The 7,083-nt window shown below is 40.4% G+C and overlaps 1 pseudogene across 1 annotated transcript; it reads left to right on the top strand.

Annotated features, from left to right (window-relative positions):
* Positions 1-934: 934 nt before the first annotated feature.
* LOC147659032 (uncharacterized) lies at positions 935-3,055 on the top strand (annotated as a pseudogene). Its single transcript, XR_015307332.1, has one exon. The product of XR_015307332.1 is annotated as an uncharacterized LOC147659032 (transcript).
* The last annotated feature ends 4,028 nt before the right edge of the window (positions 3,056-7,083 follow it).

A 7,083-nucleotide genomic window follows, 5' to 3' on the forward strand; every position in this document is an offset into this window, starting at 1 on the left:
TGCTTATGTCCCTAATAAAGTGCATTACATGTGCCCAGGGCCTGCTAATTATTGCTACTAGTGGGCTTCAGCACTGACCGTGCCACCCACATATGCAGCCTGAAATCATGTCTCAGGCCTTCCACTGCAGTGCCTGTGTGTGAAGTTTACTGCCACACCAACTTGACATTTAAAGCTACTTGCCAAGCCAAAAACTCCCCTTTTTACATATATCTCCCCTAAGGAAGGCCCTTGGTAACCCAAAGGGCAGGACGTTATACTATGTTTTACATGTCCTGGTTGTGACAAAAAGCTAAATTACTTTTTCACTGCTGTAAGTCCTACTCCTCTCTTTGGCTTGAACTGAGAATTCCTCAGAATACCTTTAAGCTGTAATTCCTGATTGGAAAGGAGTAGCCTTTTCATGTTTTATATCTTTGCAATGGTAAAGTCGGATTTAACATTACTATTTTAGAAAAGCTACTTTTCTCTGCTTATACTGCTCTTTGTGCCTTACAGCCTGACTCTAGTACACGTCTGGGCTAGGTGACCAACCCTTTTGTGTATTCCTTCTAGAGAGCCACAGACACTGCAAGGGTTGGGTGTGATTTAGCACTTATCTGCATCCCAATGGGTCTTTCTGGGTAGATGGGAGGAAGGGGCCCACTCTTACCATTCAGAGGGTAGTAGACTGACCGCATAGAAAGGAATGATAACTCCCTTTGGTAGTCTGGAGTGAGTGCTGGGATTGAAAGAGATACTGGTGCATGTCAAAACCACTCTATTGCATCTTTACATTGAAAGTGTAATCTAGAATTTCTTCAGTGCACTTGTCTATGTGGTCCATTAAATGTCATTAAATGCCAATAGATTTTTGTGATGGACCTACCATTTAAGCTTATCCAGTGTTTTTTTTATATATTTTTTCCAACAGGTGAAATACAGTAATGAACAAAAAAGGTGAAAGCATTAAACATCACTTGTGTAGGTAGTGATGTAAAAACTGTATACCTTGAAATTTCTTCCCTTGAAAGCTAATGCCTCGCCAAAGTCTATCTACAACAGAAAATCCAAACTGCCCAATGCGGTCTGTACTTGGCTCCTAGGGATCACCTGATATACATTGACGAAATAACACACTGACAAACTGAAGCAAGTCTGATAAGGCTCTCACTACGAAAGAAGAGCTAACCTGGATCAGAAAGAACACACGGAAGAGAAACCGTATGAATATCTAGAAAGTGACAACACATTTATTAGGGAGAGAAAGAGCAAGTGCAACATCAGAAAATCATACTGGAGGTGAACCATATCGATGGACTGACTGCGGAAAAGTTTTCTTTGCAATGAAAGACCCAATGCAGCCTCAGAGTGTCCACGTAGAGGAGAAACCATATAAATGTACAGAGTGTGACAAAGCATTTATAATAAATAGAAAGCTAAAGCTCCATCAGAAAATCCACACTGGGGATAAAGCATTTCAATGTACAGAATGCGAAAAAGCATGTATAACACTTGTATTGCTAAAGCGACATCAGAAAATCCACACTAGGGAGAAACCATATAAATGTACAGAATGTGACAAAGCATTTGTAACAAATAGAGACCTAAAACGACATCAGAAAATCCACACTGGAGAGAAACCATATCAATGTACAGAATGTGACAAAGCATTTATAACAAATGGAGAATTAAAACGACATCAGAAAATCCGCACTGGAGAGAAACCATATCAATGTACAGAATGTGATAAAGCATTTGTAACAAATGGAGAATTAAAACGACATCAGAAAATCCACACTGGAGAGAGATCATATCAATGTACAGAATGTGACAAATCATTTATAACAAATGGAGAGCTAAAGCGACATCATAAAATCCACACTGGGGAGAAACCATATCAATGTACAGAATGTGACAAATCATTCATTATAAAGTCACGTCTAATGGAACATCAGAAAGTCCACACTGGGGAGAAACCATATCAATGTACAGAATGTGAAAAAGCATTTATAACAATTGTAGAGCTAAAGCGACATCATAAAATCCACACTGGGGAGAAACCATATCAATGTACAGAATGTGACAAAGCATTCATTATAAAGTCACGTCTAATGGAACATCAGAAAGTCCACACTGGGGAGAAACCATATCAATGTACAGAATGTGAAAAAGCATTTATAACAATTGTAGAGCTAAAGCGACATCATAAAATCCACACTGGGGAGAAACCATATCAATGTACAGAATGTGAAAAAGCATTTATTAGAAAGTCACATCTAATGAGACATCAGAAAATCCATACTGGGGAGAAACCATATCAATGTACAGAATGTGAAAAAGCATTTATAACAATTGTAGAGATAAAGCGACATCATAAAATCCACACTGGGGAGAAACCATATCAATGTACAGAATGTGACAAAGCATTCATTATAAAGTCACGTCTAATGGAACATCAGAAAGTCCACACTGGGGAGAAACCATATCAATGTACAGAGTGTGACAAATCATTTAAAATAAATGGAGAGCTAAAGCTACATCAGAAAATCCACATTGGGGAGAAACTATATAAATGTACAGAGTGTGACAAATCATTTGTAACAAATGGAAAGCTAAACCAACATCAGAAAATCCACACTGGAGAGAGATCATTTCAATGTACAGAATGTGACAAATCATTTAAAACAAATGGAGCGCTAAAGCTACATCAGAAAATCCACACTGGGGAGAAACCATATAAATGTACAGAGTGTGACAAATCATTTAAAAGAAATGGAGAGCTAAAACAACATCAGAAAATCCACACTGGAGAGAGATCATATCAATGTACAGAATGTGACAAATCATTTAAAACAAATGGAGCGCTAAAGCTACATCAGAAAATCCACACTGGGGAGAAACCATATAAATGTACAGAATGTGACAAAGCATTCATTAGAAAGTCACATCTAATGGAACATCAGAAAATCCATACTGGGGAGAAAGCATATCAATGTACAGAATGTGACAAAGCATTTGTAACAAATGGAGAATTAAAACGACATCAGAAAATCCACACTGGGGAGAGATCACATCAATGTACAGAATGTGATAAAGCATTTGTAACAAATGGAGAATTAAAACGACATCAGAAAATCCACACTGGAGAGAGATCATATCAATGTACAGAATGTGACAAATCGTTTATAACCAATGGAGAGCTAAAGGTACATCAGAAAAACCACACTGGGGAGAAACCATATCAATGTACAGAATGTGACAAAGCATATCTACCAAATGGAGAGCTAAACCGACATCAGAAAATCCACACTGGGGAGAGATCATATCAATGTACAGAATGTGACAAAGCATTCATTGGAAAGTCACATCTAATGGAACATCAGAAAGTCCACTCTGGGGAGAAAGCATATCAATGTACAGAATGTGACAAAGCATTTATAACAATTGTAGAGCTAACACAACATCAGCAAATACACACTGGGGAGAAACCATATCAATGTACAGAATGTGATAAAGCATTTATAACAAATTGAGACCTAAAATGACATCAGAAAATCCACACTGGAGAGAGATCATATCAATGTACAGAGTGTGACAAAGCATTTGTAACAAATGGAGAATTAAAACGACATTAGAAAATCCACACTGGAGAGAGATCATATCAATGTACAGAATGTGACAAATCATTTATAACAAATGGAGAGCTAAAGGTACATCAGAAAAACCACACTGGGGAGAAACCATATCAATGTACAGAGTGTGACAAATCATTTAAAAGAAATGGAGAGCTAAAGCTACATCAGAAAATCCACACTGGAGAGAAACCATATAAATGTACAGAATGTGACAAAGCATATGTACCAAATGGAGAGCTAAACCGACATCAGAAAATCCACACTGGGGAGAGATCATATCAATGTACAGAATGTGACAAAGCATTCATTAGAAAGTCACATCTAATGGAACATCAGAAAGTCCACTCTGGGGAGAAAGCATATCAATGTACAGAATGTGACAAAGCATTTATAACAATTGTAGAGCTAACACAACATCAGAAAATACACACTGGGGAGAAACCATATCAATGTACAGAATGTGATAAAGCATTTGTAACAAATTGAGACCTAAAACGACATCAGAAAATCCACACTGGAGAGAGATCATATCAATGTACAGAATCCGACAAGGCATTTATAATCAATGGAGAGGTGAAGTAACATTAGAAAATCCCCACCGGAGAGAGACCATTCAACTGCACTGAATGTGAGAAGGCATTAATTAGAAAGTTGCATCTTATGCAACATTAGATAGTCCACGTAGAAGAGAAACCCTATGGACGTGCATAATGCAACAAGACATGTATTACTAGGCAAAGATAAATACTTCATCAGAAATTCCACTCTGGTGAGAAACGATATGGTTGTACTGAATGTTACTCAGCAGTTATTACAAAGCATAGTTTAAAAATACATCAGAATGTTCACACATGAAAGAACCCATATAATTGTACGAAATGTGACATAGCATTTATTCCAAATGGAGGGTGACCATTCAACTGCACCGCACGTGAGAAGGTATTTATTATAAAGGGAGAGTTAAAGCAATATCAGCGTCCACACTAGAGAGAAACCGCATGAATTTATAGAATGTAACAAGGGATTTATTACAAAGCAAAATGTAATACAAGATCAGGAAGTTCACACAGGGGAGAAAACATATGTATGTTCTGAATACCACAAAGCATTCATAATAAAGGGAAAACTGAATGTATGTACAGAGTTTAATAAAGTCTTCCACAGGAAGAATACGCAAATGCAGAATTTACAAATCCACACTAGGGAGAAACCTTATTAATGAATAGAATGTGACAAGGGTTTGATTACAAAACAAAATGTAATATATCAGAATGTTCACACAGGAGTTAAACTCTATAAATGTATTGAATGTGACCTTGCATTCATCAATAGAGAGCTAACTCGGCCTTAAAAGTCAACCCTGAAGACCGCACTGAATTTAGCCAGGCATTTATTGACAAGGGAGAGTTAAAACCGCATCAGAAAGTCCCCACTGAGAAAAATCTATATGAATGTACAGAGTAAATCAATCAATGGGTATTAAGCGCGGCAAATCATCAGTGAAGTTCTCAAGGTGCTGGGTGAGGAGTTATTGTCCGGAGGGGCCGATCAATTGAACAGCCAGGTCTTGACCTTTCCAGATTCAGTGGTGAGGCAGATCTCAGGTGCAGAGTGGGTTAATTCCAGGTCTTTGCAGCCAGGTGGGAGTAAGAACGACCTCTGTTCCTTGTGCCTTATTTTATTTATTTATTTAATTTCTTGTATAGCGCAAGAATCGACCCCGTACGGGGTATCTCCGCGCTTTTGCTTGCAAGGTGGCCATGGAGAGGTGTTACAGGTAAGTTGTGGTTATGGGGTGATAGTTAGTTATTTATTCTTCCAGGAACAGGTTGGTTTTTAATTTTTACCTGAAGACAGAGTGGTTGGGGATTTGCCTGATGCAGAGGGGTAAGTTGTTCCATAGTGTGGGCCCTACCAGAGAAAAAGCTCTGCCACCTTGTCTGGTTTTTTTTACAAGAGGAGTTTTTATCAGCAGTTGATTGCTTGACCGTAGCGCTCTGTCTGGTTTGTAAAGGGGTAACTTTTGGGTCAGATAGTTGGGGGCTTTCCCGAACAAGCATTTGTGGACAATGCAGCAGATTTTAAATTTGATGCGTTGTCGTATTGGCGTAGACTCTGGGAGTTTAAGCTAGGAAGAGGGAGGCGGAATGCAGGTATCTGGCGGGGAGCCATCTAAAGATCTTTTGGCGCATGCGCATTGTGAGGAAACAGATGGCGGAGATATGTTGATTTGCTTCTTCACAGAGAGCTTGTTGTCCAGGACAGTGCTGGAGTCACAGGCATGGTTAGTAGGGGAGGGGAAGAAGCCAGGTTCTGCTCACCACCATGCGTTGCTTCAAGAAGATGCGTGGTTACTGAAGATGAGGACTTCTGTCTTGTCCGTGTTTAGGCAGTTGAGCCTCATCATGAGCATCCAGTCAGGATCCCCTACGGACGTGGCTCCTCCTAAAATTCTTAGGAACCATGTTCACCTCCTATGCAACTACATAGGCAATCTGGCTTCCCTTTCCTTCCAAAAAAGACAGGTGCCTGAGGAATGGAAACTCGCTCAGATAGTCCCAAATAAAAAGAAGGCTAACCTGAGTATCTCCCACCTGGATAACCTTAGGCCCATTTCCCTTCTACCGTTCTGTGCCAAAGTGGTGGAAAAATTGGTCAATAACCAGTTGGTTAAATTTGTGGAGGATAACTATCTTCGACACCTCTGCCAATCTGGTTTTAGGGCGAAGCATTCTCCAGAAACTGCCCTCCTTTTCTCCACAGAATTGCTCCGCCAGAAAGTGGATGAAGGACAGACCGCCGCCCTGATATTGCTGGACTTGAGTGCAGCATTTGATACTGTATCGCACTCTAGACTTCTTGCCCGTCTGAGCGAGATGGGAGTTACCGGGCTGGCGCACGAATGGTTGGTCTCCCTGGCAGATAGAAAATTCCAAATACACTGTCCCCCCTTCAGATCCATGCCTCGAACTTTAAAAGAAGGGGTCCTGCAGGGTTCCATTCTCAGCTCTGTGCTGTTTATTCTGTATATGGAACCCTTGGCCAGGATGGTGGAATCTTATGGGGTGGACATCGTATCATATGCGGATGATACGCAACTGGTGGTTACTCTATCTCACAACCCAGTTGAGACGGCAGATCATTTTTCTGCCTGTCTTGTGGCACTGGCAGCTTGGATGAAGTGCAATTGCCTCCACCTGAACGGGAATAAGACCGAACTTCTTGTGATTGGTTCCTCCCCTTCAATCTGGACATCAGCCTGGTGGCCCGTTGACTTGGGTCCTACACCCACCCCTTCTGATACTGTGAAGAACTTGGGTGTTCTCTTGGATCCCAATCTCTCATACTCCCAACACATAGGCAACATGGCGGGGAAATGCTATGGCATACTGAAGGTCCTGCGCAAAATCTTGGATCTCTTACCTATTACAGAAAGGAAAACCTTAGTCGATGGCCTGGTCACGTC

The sequence above is a fragment of the Lissotriton vulgaris genome, unplaced genomic scaffold, assembly GCF_964263255.1.
Source record: "Lissotriton vulgaris unplaced genomic scaffold, aLisVul1.2 SCAFFOLD_5735, whole genome shotgun sequence".
Taxonomy (NCBI): Eukaryota; Metazoa; Chordata; class Amphibia; order Caudata; family Salamandridae; genus Lissotriton; species Lissotriton vulgaris.